This window comes from Macaca mulatta, chromosome 2 (genome assembly GCF_049350105.2).
Source record: "Macaca mulatta isolate MMU2019108-1 chromosome 2, T2T-MMU8v2.0, whole genome shotgun sequence".
NCBI classification, from domain to species: domain Eukaryota; kingdom Metazoa; phylum Chordata; class Mammalia; order Primates; family Cercopithecidae; genus Macaca; species Macaca mulatta.
This window is the reverse complement of record NC_133407.1, coordinates 151,120,787-151,139,060: the sequence shown is the minus strand read 5'-3', so window position 1 is coordinate 151,139,060 and position 18,274 is coordinate 151,120,787. Positions and strand designations below refer to the sequence as shown.

Genomic DNA, 18,274 nt, shown 5'->3' with positions numbered 1-18,274 from the left:
AAAAAAAAAATTAGCTAGGCATGGTGTTGTACGCCTGTAGTCCCAGCCACTCGGGAAGCTGAGGCAGGAGGATCAGTCCGGCCTGGGAGGTTGAGATTGCAGTGAGCCAAGATGGTACCACTGCACTCCAGCCTGAGCAACAGAGTGAGACCCTGTCTAAAAGCAAAACAAAACAAAACAAAACAAAAAAAGAAACCAACTCTCTTTCACTTGTGCCTTCCAAACACAGCTTTTGTCGCATCACTTCCCTAACCCCAAATCTTCAAGATCCCCAATACCTCCCAGACCAAGTCCAAATTCCTCAATCTTTGATATCTTTTGATAGCATGAAATTCTTTCCTCGTGAAGCTCCTCTTGTTTAAAATTTCCAGTTTCTTCCTTCTCATGTATCCACATCCTTACTTAAGGGTTCAGCTCAGTGCAACCATCTCATGAAGCAACCACTGACCATTCCAGTTCTGCACGTGTATCTTCTTCTCTGAACTTTTGCTGCATGCTTTTCCCCAATCAGATATTGCCTGGCTCTATTATTTAATTTTTTCAGTTGTAGGTACTGCCTTTGAAATAAGACCATGAGCAAAGAATATGTCACAATTCTATTTTGTCTAAAATAGTGCTGCATACATAAAGGTAGTACAATAACTACTTGTTTAATAAATAATACATACAAGTAGGAACCAAAAAATTTAAATGCCAATAACTAGTCTAGTCTTTCATGTGACTTAGAAGCCATGCTTCAAATTCTAAAGAAAGCTTAAGAGCCCTAACCAGTCTGTGAACTGAATATCCCTCATCCCTAAATTAAAAGTAGCTAGCAAAGGGATCTATGTATTTTTATGGATTCATTTTCAATATCTGCAACAAAAAAGTCTATGCAAAGATTAAATCTACAAAACTGTAAATGCATATCTCTCATGGAAATTCTTTTCTAAATTCAATTCTATAGCACACTTTGCATCACATGTTGATAAATTTAAAAATAATATTTAGTCAAGGCTGCTAATACTACTAAGATTAATTAGCAGAAATAAATGCATATCTGAAAGTGTTCAATGACACTGCAATTTCATTACTTGCACAATACTTGCTAGGAATTGTGTTAAGTACTAGGGATCCCTGAATATGGTCTCTGTTCTCAAGAAATACACTATAAAAAATATTGAATCAATGATAGTATGAAAATCAATCCATCCCAGTCATAAAGTCAGTGCTGTGAGAGGACACTGAGCAGCCTGGTGTGTCTGACCCATAAGATGTGTGGGAGCAGGTGGAGGTGATGACATCGAAGAGGTAGGCTGAGCCGACCACAAAGTCTCTAATGCTGTCTGAAAGGGGATGAAATATAACTATGGACTGGAGGATGATGGAAACAATGGATTGCTGGGTCACAGAGATAATCTGCAATAACTCAAATGAGGAATAAGGAAAATCTGAACTAAAACAATAATCAATGGAAATAAAATAGTTAGAAAAATTTATAGTAGCAGCGATCAGTAGGTTCCTATACAGAAAGATTTTGTGTCTCCCTCCACCTCCACCCTGCAGCATTTGGCACCTGGGGGCAGAAGTGTACCAAAAAAAAAAAGAATTATTCTTAGACTCTCATTTGCTGTTGCTATTACTTTTATTCCAAAGTCTGATGCATAAATTAGTTACCCCATATATATTAAGAACATTCATTAGTGAGACTTTTTGTAACTTCCACGTATCACTTAGAAGGAAGCAAGACACTCAACCACATACCAGCCACCACTCATCCCAGTCCAGCTGATCTTCAGAAGGAGATGAACTTAAAGCAAGTGAGTCCATGCTGTCAGACACAGAGGCCATATAAAGGAGTGACTGCTGCCATTAAGCACAAAGTCAGCCTTTCCTGGTAAATACATGGTAGGGTACTGATGTGGGCCTCTAACACCTCACACTTTTCATGTTGGTATATAACATAAAAGGGAAAACTGAACTAATTAACACAATGAAGGAGCTTAATGCTTTTCCCAAACAAAAATATTAAAAAGATACTGAATCACTGCAGAGATTCTTTGAACTCATATCACATAGATAAGCATTTAAAAAACAATTTAGTCTTCTCTTCTCTTCTTTTCTCTTTTTTTCTTTGACAAAGTCTCACTGTGACCCTCAGGCTGGAGTGCAGTGGTACAATGATGGCTCACTGCAGCCTTGACCTCCTGGCTCAAGTGATCCTCCTGCTTCAGCCACCTGAGTAGCTGGGATTACTAGCGGGTGCCACCATGTTTGGCTAATTTTCTTTATTTTAATTTTTGCAGAGACAGGGTCTCACTATGTTGCTTATGCTGGTCTCCAACTCTTGGCCTCAAGCCATCCTCCCCACTGGGTATCCCAAACTGCTGGGATTACAGGTGTGACCCACCCACTGTGCCTGGCCTATATTTCTTATAGTAATATTGTTATTGTGGGGTCTGAAACAGAAATAAATAAATGCAGAAATATCTAAGTAATTTCAACAAATGACTCATGCTACAGATCAGTTTCTAGCAGGCAGAGAACCCAAGTATGTTCCTATAAATCTTAAATTAATGAAAACACATTATTACCAGCAAGGAAATAAATACCAGTAGATACTGGTATTTATTTAGACAATACCAAAAGACAAACACCACATTCTGCTCAGCTTTAATTTGTAGCAAGAAAGCAGGGACTAAGGAATAATGACACACATTCCTCTAGCAATACATACATGCATACATACATACATACATATATACACACACACATACACACATGCATATATACATAAATGTCCAAGATGCATTTCTAACAACGCATCCTCAAAAAAGGTTAGTACGTGCTAGGAAAGAGTCAATCCTTACTGCAAAATGTAATACCTCTGCATGCAGCATAAGGGAGCAGTCTCCATTTACACTACATCCCTTAAAGAATTACTTAGATTTGACCAGTGTGTGGGGCACTGATTAGCGTGTACTGGTGACTGTTAGCTTGAGTAAGTTACTTGACCTCTTTCTATTTTGATTTATTCATTTGGAAAAGATAAAAAAGTGAAGGCAATTATTACAGTAATACCATAAATATACGCTATAAATATTTAATAATTTATTAAATATAAATTATTTCTAAGCCCTTTATATATTTGATCTTACTTGATCCTTAACATAAACATCTCTTACTTAACAGGTAAGGAAACTTAAAAGACGGCCAAAGAATAGAAGAGGAAAGACAGTAACTAAGTGGCCTGGCTCCCAAAGCAGTGAATTTCCCTGGAATGACATTGCTAAGGTTCTTTCAAAGTATAACTAAAAGGTCAGCATCAGTAAAAATAAATAAATAAATAAATAAAAGTAAAAATTATTAAACATCTCTATAGTAATAGGAAATTACTATTGTATGTAATTATCACAATACTTCATGAGTAATATACTTTATATTTCCAGTGAAAGTGACAAGGAAGATTTTGTGGTTTATTAGTCATGCCAGATTTCTCTAGGTATGCATAAAAGATTGCTTAAAAAATTAGGTCTTGTCAATTGTATTTATACTTTAATGGTTACTTCTGTATATAAAAGTACTTCAATTTTACGACATTATCTGGAAGAAGTTCAATAACAGATTTTTAATACTCTACTCCTACAAAATGATTGTAAAGCTCCATGGGAATTTAGATTTGCACAAGTTATTAGGATGTGACCTTTCCCTTAGATTTCTTATTTTAGGATCAACTTAACATGGTATTTCCCCAGTGGGAGCTGCTGTACTTCCTTCACAGATAAGAAAAATAGCAATCACAAATTATACTGAGCAAACTTAGGGAAACATACATTTCTGTGATGCAGACAAAACTGAAATCTTAAAAGGAGAACACAGCATGTATTCCTTGGGCTTGAGAGGAAAGCCATGTGGCTTGTTAACAAAAGAAAACAAAAGTCATGCCATTATGGTATTTCCCTGAAATTTATACCTAATTGTTTCTTGTCCCAGCCACCAAGTCTTATGACTTTTAAAGATTATTAAAGATGTTTACGTCACTAAATTTCCTATGTCCTGTCTAGTGGGAGTATAAAAGGTTAAAAATATCTAACTTTTAATAATTTAAATTATTTTAGATCACAGGATCTGGACTGAAGAACAAGAAGTCACAAGCTTACGGGGGAAAAAAACTAGAAGAGTATGAAAGAGAACACAGTTGCTTTCCTTTTGCCCCATGGAACTAGCTTCCAATTATTGAGCACTTACTATGTAACATTGTATATGTATGATTTGTGATATATAAGCTATTGGAGGCACCCAAAGAACCAAGCATGCCATAAGTCAGACTGTAGCACTCATAGTTGACTTTATTTATTTGAGGCAAAGAAAACTGGGGAAGGAGACACTGAATCCCCAAACAGAAAGTTGAGAATAAACAGGAGAGAATTTCACCCATAATCTTTTTCCTATTCATTATAATGCTTTGTAAACATATAGCTTTGTATCTTAAAATTCTTATATCTTTATTCTAAAATTTGTTTCCCAAATATTCAAACCACAAATTTAAAAACATTTGGTTTTAAATAAGTATTTTTTAAAAACTAAACTGAACTTATCTCTGTGAAAGTCCTACTTTGTTAAATCTGTATTTTCAAAAGCAATCTTTTTTTCCTAATAACTAGCAACTGAGACTTACAGGCCGTAAGGGACCCACAGCACAGTATTTATATTTTATTTAAATCTGACATAGCCTCAGGAAATAATCTGTAACTTCTTTGCTATTAAGCTGGGTTTTTTAAAAAAACACCATTTGGGAGGCCAAGGCAGGAGGATTGCTTGAGGCCAGACGTTTGAGACCAGTCTGAGCAACATAGCAAGGCCTCATCTCTGAAAATAATTTAGCAATTAGCCAGGTGTGGTAGTGTGTGCCTGTAGTCCCAGCTACTCGGGTGGCTGAGGCAAGAGGGTCACTTGAGTCCAGGAATTTGAAGTTGCAGTGAGCTATGATCGCACCACTGCACTCCAGCCTGAGCAACAGAGGAAGGCCCTGCCTTTAAAGAATAAAAATAAAAATAAACTGCTCACATCGTTCTAATCTCTAAACTACTATTGAAGCTCTTCACTCTCCAGCCTCCTACCACTATCATACACATAAAGCCTTAAGTAAATAATTCATTTAAATTAACAGAAATCATTTAAATGTACCTCCAAAATACATTTATGTTTTGTATGTTTTGTTCATTTGCTATTAATATATCCTCCAAGAAATCTGAAATGTCATAAAATTAATAATGCAAGAGTAAGGTAATTAATTGCTCAAACACTTTAACACAGAAATTCCTCTCGGCAATTTATCTGAAGAAAATAATTTTTTTAATTGAGTGAAACATGTACATAAAGATATTCATGGTATGTAATGGTATAAGAATAAAACATAATTATATAATAATTAAAAAACCAGAAGCCACCTAAAAACTAGCTTAGTAAATTATGTGCTATCACTAAGATTATTGCCATTATGAAAAATCTGAAAGCCAGATAGAAATGAAAAATTTATAGGACCTAACAGTGAAAGAAGCCGAGGGCCAAGTGATAAATATACAGCAACTGTCAGTAAATAAAAAGCATACACATGTGAACAAAACTGGAAGAAACTACAGAAGAATAGTTTTTTTGTGTGGTTGTGATCTTTTTATTTTAAAAAATATTTCACAGCTTTCTAGTAATAAACATGAAAAGAAATGAACAAAAATGAAACAAGCCCAAAGGCCAAAATTCAAAAGCAAAAGTAATTTGTCTTCGTTCCTAATCACATTTCCACCGGCCTTTAAGGTTGGGGCAGTAAGCATTGCTTATGTTTCAACAATGAAGCCCTGAATTCATAGCATGGGTATAGCTAGGCAGAGAGTTTATTTACAGAGGGCAGGACTGAACTTTGCATGTGAGCACATACAGAAAATGATAAAGATCGTTGTGTCCTATTAGTAATTTACACAATTGTGATTTGCTCCACCCAGTACATCTATAATTGAATTCCTCAGTCATAAAATCATTGAGACCAAACAAGTTCAGATATCTTTTATCTAAACCCTTTTTCTCCCTCACCATCAGTTAACATATTTCTTAAGGGGCTTTTCTTCTTTTTATAGATTCATTTGTCTTAGTTATAAATTAACCCCACAAGCAACTCTCCCAGCCACCCAGCTCTACTGTTTCCTGTGTACCAGATTTTTTTTAACCTTACAATTTATGGTATACAAGCCATTTAAACTGCCAGTTGGTAAATGATGTCCAGGAACCATCTTTAGATTTTTTTTAAAAAAAAAGGTTCCTAAGGATTAATGGTCCTCTAAGCAGAGATTCTCCTTAGAGCCAGACACCCTGGCAAAGAAGTGGATATAACTGCTGAAGACTTGTTACTTCTTTTTCAGTTTTTAAAACTGTAATAAAATATACACAATATAAAGTTTACCATTTTAACCATTTTAAGTGTGTATTCAATGGCATTAAGTACATTCACAATGTTGTGTAACCATTCTCCAGGATGTTTTCATCTTGCAAAACTGAAACTGTCCCCATTAAACACTAACTCCCCATTCCCTTCCCATGCCCCAGCCCCTGTTAAGCACCATTCTACTTTCTATCTCTATGAAATTTGACTACTTTAGGTGCAACTTCTGTTACTTCTTGTTTCACCTAAAAAATGTGAACTAGTGTAGTTTGCTAAATTAGTTGAACATACACAAGAGTTACCAGCAAAAAAATTCAGGTTTGAATTCCAAATACTTCACATTTCATTTTTCATGCCAAAATGCTTGAATTTAGACCACTTATTTTCAGATGCCAAAGTACATACCTGCTCCTAACTTTGTCTTTTAAGAGTCTGCTAGGCCGGGCGCGGTGGCTCAAGCCTGTAATCCCAGCACTTTGGGAGGCCGAGACGGGCGGATCATGAGGTCAGGAGATCGAGACCATCCTGGCTAACACGGTGAAACGCCGTCTCTACTAAAACACACACACAAAAAACTAGCCGGGCGAGGTGGTGGGCGTCTGTAGTCTCAGCTACGTGGGAGGCTGAGGCAGGAGAATGGCGTGAACCTGGGAGGCAGAGCTTGCAGTGAGCTGAGATCCGGCCACTGCACTCTAGCCTGGGTGACAAAGCGAGACTCTGTCTCAAAAGAGCAGACTCTTCTTTTTTTTTTTTTTTTCTGAGATAAAGTTTCGCTCTTATTGCCCACGCTGGAGCACAATGGCACGATCTCGGCTAACTGCAATCTCCGCCTCCCAGGTTCAAGCAATTCTCCTGCCTCAGCCTCCCTATTTAGCTGGGATTACAGGCATGTGCCACCACGCCCAGCTAATTTTGTATTTTTAGTAGAGACGGGGTTTCTCCATGTTGGTCAGGCTGGTCTCAAACTCCCAACCTCAGGTAATCAGCTCGCCTTGGCCTCCCAAAGTGCTGGGATTATAGGCATGAGCCACCGCGCCCGGCCCTGCTCTTTTGATTTTAAAAGGCTTTATGCTTTTCTAAAATTAAATTGATTTTCTAGACAATTGAACGCTGTCACTGATTTCCTTTAAGAATGAAAGTTCCCTTAGGACCACTTGTATTCACTGAATTCCCAGACATTTTGCCTAGAAACAATATGGTCTTCTTCTCTCCTCTCCGCATTCAAATAAATATAAGACAACGAGTTCTAAATTCTTGTTCAAATCCAGTCTTGGGTAATGATGATTGGGTGGATCAAGAGATTTTTTTCAAAGTATTTCACGAAATACTTTGACAGTTCTGGTGTGAACTTTCAAATCAGACCCTCACTGTCACCAACAAAAAACACTGCTAAGATGTGGTTCCGGAGGAGGCAGAGCTTTGTGGAGTTATTCCCACTCACAGTTTCTAGAGAGCTGCAACTGGAAGCAACTGGCTAAAGTATTAAGTACACTAAATAGAGACCAGACTAGTGGAGGCAGAGATGGGAGTGTGTATGAGAAGGATTAGAAAACAGCTCAAGAAAGAGTCTTGATGAAAAGAATGCCTCTGCCTTACACTGTTCTAAGATTTGCAAATGCAGAATCTTAACTCTACAAATTAGCAAAAATCTAATGAGAACGATTATTTAGTGACTCCACTGTGACCTGTAAAAAACTTCTTAACTTGAAATAATCTGAGGCTTACGGAAAGGTTGCAAAGATAGTGGAGGGAGTTCCTACATACCCTTTAGCCAACTTCCCCCCCGCCGCTACTACAGTGCAGTCCCAGTACAATTATCAATGCTGATACACTGAAGCCAAGATACAGCATCCACCTGAGTTCCAGCAACAGATGAATGGATAAAGAAAATGTGGTTCACATACACAATGGAATACCATTCAGCCATAAAACAGAATGAAATCCTGTCATTTATGACAACATGGATGAGCCTGGTGGTTATCAGGTTAAGTGAAGTAAGCCAGACAGATACCACATGCTCTCACTCATATGTGGAAGTTTAAAAAGTTGATCTCATAGAAGTAGATAGTAGAATAGTTGCTACTAGAGGCTGGGAAGGGCTGGGGATAGCCAGAGATTGGTTACCAGATACAAAATTACAGTTAGATACAAGGAACTGTTCTAATGTTCTATAGCACCGTGGGGTGAATATAATTAGTAACAACCTATTGTAAATTTTCCAGTAGCTAGAAGAGCAGATTTTGAATGCTCCCAACACAAAAAAATTATAAATGTTTGAGGTGATAGATATGCTGCTTACCCTGATTTGATCATTATACATTACGCATGTATTGAAATATCACACTGTACCACATAAATATGTACAATTATGTGTTAATCAAAAATAATAATAAAAGCAAAAAAAAAGACCTAATAAATTGAGAATGGCACAATACTATAACTATTTAGATTTCACTAGTTTTCCTACTAATGTCCTTTTTCAGCTCCAGGATCCAATCCAGGATCCCACATTGCATTTAGTTGTTAGGTAATATTCTCCTCCAGATCTGTGGTGGTTCCTTAGTAAAGATGTGTCTTTTATGCCTCTGACACTGTTGAACGGAGATGGTCAGATACTTTGAAGAATGTGTCTGTATTTAGGTTAAAGCTTTCTCATAGTCAAATGAGATTGAGGATGTTTGGAAAGAATACGAAAGGCATGATGTGTCCCTTTCAGGACATTCTATCAGGGGCACATGTGCTCACTATGTCTTATTATCCTTGCTACTAACCTTGATCATGTGGTTAAGGTGGTGTCTATCAGAATTGTCCACTGTAAAGTTACTATTTTTCCTTTTGTAATTAATAAGTGGGGGCAGATACTTTGAGGTTATGCAAATATCTGTTTCACCTTAAACTTTCACTCAATTATTTTATTTTATTTTATTTATTCATTTTTTGAGAGGGAGTCTTGCTCTGTCGCCCAGGCTGGAATGCAGTGGTGCGATCTCGGCTCACTGCAACCTCCACCTCTTGAGTTCAAGTGATTCTCATGCCTCAGCCTCCCAAGTAGCTGGGATTATGGGCACCCGCCATCACACCCAGTTAATTTTTGTATTTTTAGTAGAGATGGGGTTTCACCATGTTGACCAGTCTGGTCTCAAAGTCCTGACCTCAAGTGATCCACCCACCTCAGCATCCCAAAGTGCTGGGATTACAGGCGTGAGCTACCATGGCTGGCCCACTCACTAATTTTAGTACTTATCCGTGGAAGTTGCATGCAGCAATTATTGCTGTGACTTTGTGACAACAATTTTCTATTTCCTCCATTCCTTTTACATTAATTAAAGTTTTCTACAAGGAAGAGTTCTTCTCCCCCCATTTATTTACTTATTCGGTTATTTATTTATATCAATCTGGACTCATGTGTATATATTTTATCTATAAATAAGATTATAATTCGATATTATACGTAGTTATTTTATTGATGAAATTGTTCCAGCTTTGGCCACTGGGAGCTCCTTCAGGTTGACTCTTCTGAGCACATCCTTACTTTCTGGCTCCACAATATCCTCCAGGCTCAGCTTGTATTTTCCCTGCCCCAGGCTTAGAATTAACCACTTCTCCGAAGAGCTCTGGTTTCCTTTAAGGAAAATGGTATAGATTGAGTATCTCTTATCCAAAATGTTTGGGACCAGAAATATCTCGGATTTTGAAATTTTTTGGATTTTGGAATATTTGCTTAACACTTACTTGTTGAGCATCCCAAATCCAAAAATCCAAAATCCAAAATACTCCAAGGATTGTTTTCTTTGAGCATCACCTATATGCCCAAAAAGTTTGGAATCTGGAAGCATTTTGAATTTCAGATTTCAGATTTGGGATGCTCAGCCTGTATTTGGAAACCACGATCTAGTTTGTTACTGGGGAGTCACTGCTCTAGGTTCTCTTAGCAGACAGAGTTAGCAAACATATGTATGTATAGTAACCCACGTATATACACATCTCTATATTAATTTCTGTATCTCTCTGATGATTCTTTATTCAATATTGCTCGTTGTGGATTTCATTTATTTGCAGATTTCAGGAAAATGAGCTATTCTGTGATAGCTCATGATTTACCCAAATCAATAGCCCTAAAACTACATAAAACCTTGAAGTGGTATGTCTCCTTTTCCTTCCCAAAAAAGTTGGGGACTAAGAATTGCCTTAGAACCCTATAGTTAGGCCTCGGAAAGATAAATTATCCATGGTGGATATCCCAAAACTTTGGGAGCCCCTGGAGCCTCTGAAATCCTATCCCAATCTAGTGAGTTCCAGGAAGGAAGTAGTTTTAACGCCGGGTACCAGCTATAACTTAGCAATTCTTCCTCCTAGAATGGAGCACATCTGGCTAATATGAAGCTACTTTCTCCTTTGTGACCACAGATTATGACTGCATGGCCAATAGGGAACCAGGCAAGAAATCTTAATTTTTATCTCAATTTAATTAAAAGTATCATAAGACTCTAAAATCATGTGATTATTACTTAAGTAGAAAAATAAGATGAACATAAAAGACTTTTTAATTAGAGATTCATTTTTAAGGATTTGAGTTATTTCTCAACTTCTAGGTCATTTTCCTATCCTACCTTTGTTTTGTGTTAGACAAATATGTTACACTGCATAGTCCAACTGACTGGAAAATTATATAGCAGAAAGTATTATAACAGTCAAAAATTACTCTCTAGGAAATTTTACAATAAAATACTATGTATAATTTGCATATTCTTTAAAAGGGATACTTTTCAATACAAATGCAGTATAAATTCTGATTTTACTTACTGTTAAAGGCTGACTCTTGTTTGAGAAAATGGCCTTCTTGCTGTATATTTGTGGTTTAGTGTTGGCTTCTTTCAAATCTGAACAATTAAAAAAAAAGAGAAACAAGATTTTCAATACAAACACATGTTCAAAATGTGTACACATGTACACAGCCTAGGCTGCCAAAACGCACATGCCCAAATACATTTACCTTCTCTACTAGATTTCAATCTGAATGTTTGCTTTCCCTGGGCCTATAATGCTTCATATTCTCTAGAAGTAACAGACCACAAAATGATTCATCATAAATCATGCAGGGCGGGAGAATCTTTTTAAAATTATTTCATAAAAGAAACATGTATTAGATTCACTTCACCTACTTTCCTATTTCCATCACTAACATGAATGAAGCCCCTTTCCATCTTTTATGTCACATGAATGATGATACCTCTATTACTACGCAGACTTAAGAAAAACTAGACCTTAAACGGATTAATAACCTTGAAAGTTAATGTTTGATAAGTTATACATTGCAAGAACGATCCTTAATAAAATATAACTTCATTCTAGATGACACATGGTTAGTAAGCCTAAGGTGACAATACAGTCTTGTGCCACAACCACTTAGGCAAGGCAAATGCAGCACACCCCTTGCGAAGCAGACTTTTCAGAGGATGAACCAGAGAGCAGATCATCTAAGTAAATGGTCCTAGGGTCTTAGGATTCACAACCTTATCTCTTATGAAAGGCTCAAGGATCCTAGAATTGCTGTATTTTCCATCAAGACAAAACAGCATCTAATGCCAAAAGCCTTATCATCAGGGCTTGAATAGCACCAACATCGAGACCTGACATTCTACGCAGTCTAACCTACATGAAACTCTACAGTGTTTTCTCTTTTAAATCTGAACCTTTTAATTTATATTTTTATAATCTGAAACTTTAAATTTATATAATTTTAATTTATTATTTACAAAAGCTATTTTATTACTTAACACTTGGCATAAACGTAGTAGACTATGAAGATAAAATTTTTCCCATTTTGTTAACTCTAGCAGGAAATAATATAAATCATAGCCAATGTATTTTGCCTGTTTGTTTATTTCTCTGGCATTGTTTAGTACTTCTATTTGAAAAATGAAAGAAAATCTTTTCACTTTAGAAGGCTGAGGCATGTGGATTCCTTGAGCCCAGGAGTTCGAGACCAACCTGAGCACTACAGCGAAATCCTGTCTCTACAAAAAATAGAAACATTAGCTGGGCATGGTGGCGTGTGCCTGTAGTCCCAGCTACTCAAGAGGCTGAGGCAGGAGGAACTCTTGAGTCCCGGAGTTCAAGGCTGCAGTGAACTATGATCACACCATTGCACTCCAGACTGGGAAACAGAATGAGACCCTGTCTCAAAAATAAAAAAGGAAACTTTTTAATACAGACTCAATATCAAAAATAAAGCAACAATTTTCTTTTCAGAATGGGACACGTTCTTCTTTAGAAAGAGTTTATGTGTCAGTGTGTTATGCCCGCATGTTTTATGTTTTCTGGCTGTGACTGCTGACCGGTATCATGGCAATTTACATAAACACACTCTAATTTGTTAGCCAGAAATGAAAGGAGTACCCACAGCGAAACCGCTCATTACACACAACACGCAGAACACATGAGAGATGAGAAACAACTTTATCTACGACAGATTACCACTCGGGGGTTTTTTGGTTTTTGCATTCTTTTTTTTTTTATATTTAAGGCAACTATTAAAAAGGGCTCAAACATGTGAAAACAAAAGGAAAGAATTTTAATCTAAAAAACTGAACAAAATCTGTATGTAAAAATTAAAGAATGTCGATTCCAGGTTAAGATTAAGTTGTACTAGCTTTCCTTGATACTTGTGCCAATTTTCCTTTGAAATACGTACGTATTTCTTCAGAAGTAGATGGACAAAAAGTAAAGATTTCTAGAAACTGGTATCTATTCCTAGTGTGTAGCTCCAAGTGTTGACTCAAACAGAAAACTTGGCTGGTTCTCACTACTGTCAGAGTCAGACAGATTTAGGTAACCTTTCCCCAGGCCCCCTCCTGCTACTAGTCCTCCTCCTTCTGAACCCATTCAGAATTGCGCTGTATCTTAGAAGGAATCGTCTCCAGACATGAAACACGGTAGGGCAGAGACAAGATCATTCTGCGGGGGAGTAGACACCAAGGACTGCAGTTCTTTCACCTCTGCCATCTGGTCAATTAACTCAAGACTGGTTTATATTCATTTGATTATAAACGCTCTACCCATCATCTCTAGAAGCCAGAGAACTGGGCTGTGAAGACAGCAGACAATTGCCTCACACTTCAACACAGCCCACGTTAGATAGGGGCTGCTCATCTCTACTCACATAATGGTTTTACATCTGGGATGGGATTTTTACCAGAACCTAAGTAAATAATAAGGCAGGCCAAGGGTAGTTTACTCAGACTAACTTGTCAGAAATGAAATAAATGGTGAAGTTGACTTAAGTTATAGAAAAATATTTAACAATGGAAATAATTGAAAACTTACCAAAGAATTACTTCCCCCAAAAGCTATTAGTTTTATAGGTGATTTTTTAAAGCTTTCAAGGAAGAGATAATTTTCCTACATAAGCTGTTTCTAAGTAGGAAAAAATATAGTGACATAATTAACTTTTCTGGAGTATCGTAACACTGATATTAAAACCTGACAACAGAGAAAAACATCAGTCCCACTTATCAATATTGATTTTAAATAATAAATAAAATGCTAATTAACAAGTTAAATCCTCTCTTAAAATAATGAGCCCCTGTAATCAAGTTAGATTTATCTCAGAAAGGCAAAGAAGATTTAATATTTGAAAATCTATTAAAACGTGTCACAGCACTAGGTCAAAAAACCGTATGATTACTACAAAAATGACAGAAACAGTACTCAGTAAAATTCAACATCCATTCTTGACAAAACTTCTTTTAAAAAGTATGAAACTTTAAGAACAAGAATATTAATCTCAAACTTTATAGTCAGTATCATCTTAATTGTGAAATACTGGAGCAGCATTTCCCAAAATGTATTCTATAGATAACTTGTTCCCTAAGATTTTCCAACAGAAAAGGTTCTACCATAAAATAAATTTGCATATGGTCTTCATTTTTTGAGATTAATAAAGTACATTAGCATAGTATGTACTCTGTAAACCTTGTAATTTAAAAAACAAAACCACCATCAACAGTAACAATCTGCTTCTCAGTTTAATTCAATGGTTCGCAAACTTACTTGAACACGTGTTTTTAATTTCTTATTATTTCACTCCTCAACTCACTTTACGGTGGTTTTTGTCACCTACCTTTCTACTGAAACTTAAGTACATGTCATCTCCTTCCTGCTAAATCCATTAGACTTTTCTTGACTTCAATTCTATTTTTCCAGTGGCATGCTGGTAAATATTTAACTGGCTCTCCTTGCAGAGAAAAATGCCCTGATTGGTAGTGTTTGCCAATTTTTGTGGTGTAAATAATCCCACCATGACTGATTTAAAAGCAGCACAAATATTACAGCGTATTTCCACTATTCAGATACCATGAACATGAATCATCTCAGCAATGTAAAATAATTAGGAAGTGGTGTGCTTTGTGTACTTATTACTTTTTAATATAATTTGTTTAACTGTATTCAATTTAAGCGTTAATAATAGCATGCATAACAATTGGCTCAATAAAATTCTGAAAATTTAACAACGTGGCTCCAGCACATCACAGTCTCTGCCTCTGCAGCATTTGATATTTTGCCCATCCTCTACTATTGAATCTGTCTCTTCTCTTGACTCCTTGAGATCAGTTTCTCCTTTTTTTTTTTTTTTTTTGAGACAGGGTCTTGCTCTGTCACCCAGGCTGGAGTACAGTGGTGTGATCATGGTTTACTGTAGCCTCAACCACCCAGGCTCAAGTGATGCTCTCACCTCAGCCTTCCAAGTAGCTGGGACTACATGTGTGCACCACCACACCCAGCTAATTTTTCATTTTTTGTAGAGGCGAGATCTTATGTTGTCCATGCTGATCTCTAACCCACCTTGGCCTCCCAAGTGCTGGGATTACAGGTGTGAGTCACCGTGCATGGCCTCCTATTATCCTACCATATGATGACTATCTTAGTCCCTTTTCCTGGTGCCCCTTCTTTCTGAGCTTTTCTATTTTGTGCTCTCCAAGTTTCTTCTTGGCCTTCGTCTCTTCTTTATATTCTTGCCCTCAGCACTCTGACTCATAAACACATCTACTCGCTTACAGCTCCCAAATCTCTCTCTAAACACAAGTTCTCTCTTGAGAGTTCCAAGGAAAAACAATTCAACACCTAATTAGACAACTCCTCATTCCCTGAAAAATTAAAAGAAATTCCCTTCTTTACCGGGGTCTTTCAAAATACATTAAAGAAAATTCAGTTTATAATCACAAAGCATCTTCTCATATACTACTTCCCTTTAATTTCCCCTTAATTCCCTTTAATTTTCCTTTAAATGTTTTCACACACCATGCTCTCCAAAGTGTCTCCTTCACCAAAGGCCATCCTACCTACACACTCTTTATTCCCAGCCCAGGAATTTCACGATCTCTCCCTCTTCCTCTGATTCCCAGCACTTTGTTATGTATATCAACCCAAAGCTTCTGCTTTTCATGACCAGTTCCTTTCTACTCATTCTCTAATTCTTCTTCATAAAAATATAGGACTGACCTTGTAAGATCAACTTTTTTAAGAGTAGGGGAAGGGATTACCGTACTGTCAAATTACAATTCTCTGTGGTGGGTTGGGGTAGGTGGAAGTATGTGAACACTCACAAATGACTAATTTTTGTCCCATGCAAGTAAATACATGGATCTGTCCCCTAACCCCACCATAGCTGACTGATTCAGTCAGAGGCCAGACACAAGATGAGCCATTTACATTCCTCTCCAGATTTTTACAACACTGATAAAATCTGCTATATTCAATTGACCTCTAAATCCTGAGACAAAATAAAATGCCTTTAGATTAAGAGGAATTTAAGAAAGAGAGACAAAAAAAAATTTTCCTAACAGTGGTTGATTTTAAGTGATGATGAAGTCAGCAAATATAAAGATTTGGTGATCTAATTTACCTTGTCATAAGCAACAATAGGTACTTTCAAGTTGCTTACTACTTACAGGACACATAAGCTCATTTGCAGTGAATTAACACAACTAAGAGTTTCAATTTAATCCACTGTCACATGTGAATATGGTTACACTTGTATAGGTCTAATTGTTAAATGTGGAATAGTGGTGGTGGTGGTGATGGGATGTGGACATCTCATTCCCTGGAAAGCCAAATACTTGCAAAGTAGGCTCCTGTGCAGGACAGGGTGGCTGGATTCAGACTGTCTGGGTTCAAATCCTAGTTTTTTATCACCTGGGAGGTTATTTTACCTCTCTGTTCCTGTTTCTTCATCTGACTTTAATACTGTATATCAGGGGTCCCTCACCCCAGGGCTGTGAACCAGTAGCAGTCCATGGCCTGTTAGGAACCAGGCCACATGGCAGGAGATGAGCGGTGGGTGAGCCAACATTACTGCCTGAGCTCTGCCTCCTGTCAGATCAGCAGCAGCATTAGATTCTCAAAGGTACAAACCCTATTGTGAACTGTGCCAGTGAGGGATATATGTTGCATGCTTCTTAGAAGAATCTAACTAATGCCTGATGATCTAAGGTGGAACAGTTTCATCCCAAAATCATTTCCCCCTGCCACCAATCTGCTGAAAAACTGTCTTCCATGCAACCAGTCCCTGGTGCCAAAAAGGCTGGGGACTGCTGATGTGCATGGCTATTGAAAGAATAAAATGAGATAATGTATACAATGTGCTTAAAACAGAGCCTGATATAGAATACGCATTCAACAAATATTAACTATTACCATCAAGAGCTAGATGACTTCTTTGGTGCTTAATTATGGAGTAATCATTTAGAAGGATGGTTAAATGACATTTTGGTTCAGGATTAACTGCAGAATGATCTAAAGGCAGAGAGAATGGAGAGAAAATGTTCTCTAAGCACAAAATTGTATGGTTACATTTATAAATTGATTGTAAAAGTCCAAAAAGTTATGATGGGTATTTGGGATTAGGAGGTAGAATGACACTATAGATTTGAAATATTAAGCAACAATTATTTGTTGAGCATCTGCTATTGGTTAGCAGTATTCTAGACAATAAAGATACAGAATTAACAAAACAAATATTCCAGCTTTTTTATGACTGCACGTATGAAAGTGTAATAAAGAATTAGATGCTGAAGACACCTGCTGTGTCTGCATGTGGAAAACAGAAGGCAGAAACCAAGGCTGTTAGAGACAATTAGGAGTTATTCAACAACCATTATGCTTACAAAAATGTATGACTCAAAGTCTACTGACCTCCTTCTACCAATTTGAAGATTAGTGATTTAATACTTTAAAAAAATCAATCAAAATCCATTTTAAGTGATATCCAACTTTATTTCATCTCATAAAGAGCAACATAACATTTTGTTAATGTTAAATTCAGAAAAAAAAATCCCTATTTGATCATGTGTTTAGTAGATAAAAATATACTTCACTTCCATATTACAGTCAGAGACAACCAAAGGCAGAGACAGTAGGAATTGGGAAAGAGAGGAAAGGAAGCAGAAATTCAGAGGGAGAGAAACAGATACAGAAAAAGAAGGAAAAAAGAAAACATAGGGAACACCAGGAAAGAAAAAGGGGAGAAGGGTAGAGGGAATAAGAACAAGAGCTAGCGCCACAACTGAGGGGAAAAGAGGAGGAAAGAGAGGAAGAGAGGAAGGAAAGAAGATAGAAGAGAGGAAAGGCTCAGACATTTCGATTAGTCAGAGGCAGTAACTTTTCCATGTTCAAGCTCAGCTATTTACTTTGGGTATCAGTATCAGAGAGAATCGTCATTGGTTGTTAAATATTAAGAAATTAAGGAGCCACCAAAATTACTCAGCCAAAAAGTTTTCCCGTTGTTATTACATATAAATACGACTTTAAAGAAACCATCTTTGCTTCTCTCTGCATTCACGTTTTCCTTTGCTCATACTATTT

At 37.0% G+C, this 18,274-nt stretch overlaps 2 protein-coding genes across 21 annotated transcripts in view; one reads left to right on the top strand and one right to left on the bottom strand.

Annotated features, from left to right (window-relative positions):
* The window catches only part of TIMP4 (TIMP metallopeptidase inhibitor 4), a 329,812-nt gene that overhangs the window by 167,192 nt on the left and 144,346 nt on the right, over positions 1-18,274 (top strand). The window lies entirely within an intron of this gene.
* PPARG (peroxisome proliferator activated receptor gamma) overlaps positions 1-18,274 on the bottom strand; it is a 149,452-nt gene that overhangs the window by 113,785 nt on the left and 17,393 nt on the right. For 18 of the 20 annotated variants that reach the window (XM_077989871.1, XM_015130200.3, XM_077989882.1 and 15 more), the window contains one exon: positions 11,216-11,292. The exons of the other annotated variants lie outside the window; for them this stretch is intronic. The gene's annotated coding sequence lies outside the window, so the exon portion shown is untranslated. The remainder of the gene's footprint in view (positions 1-11,215; positions 11,293-18,274) is intronic. 20 annotated transcript variants of the gene reach the window in all.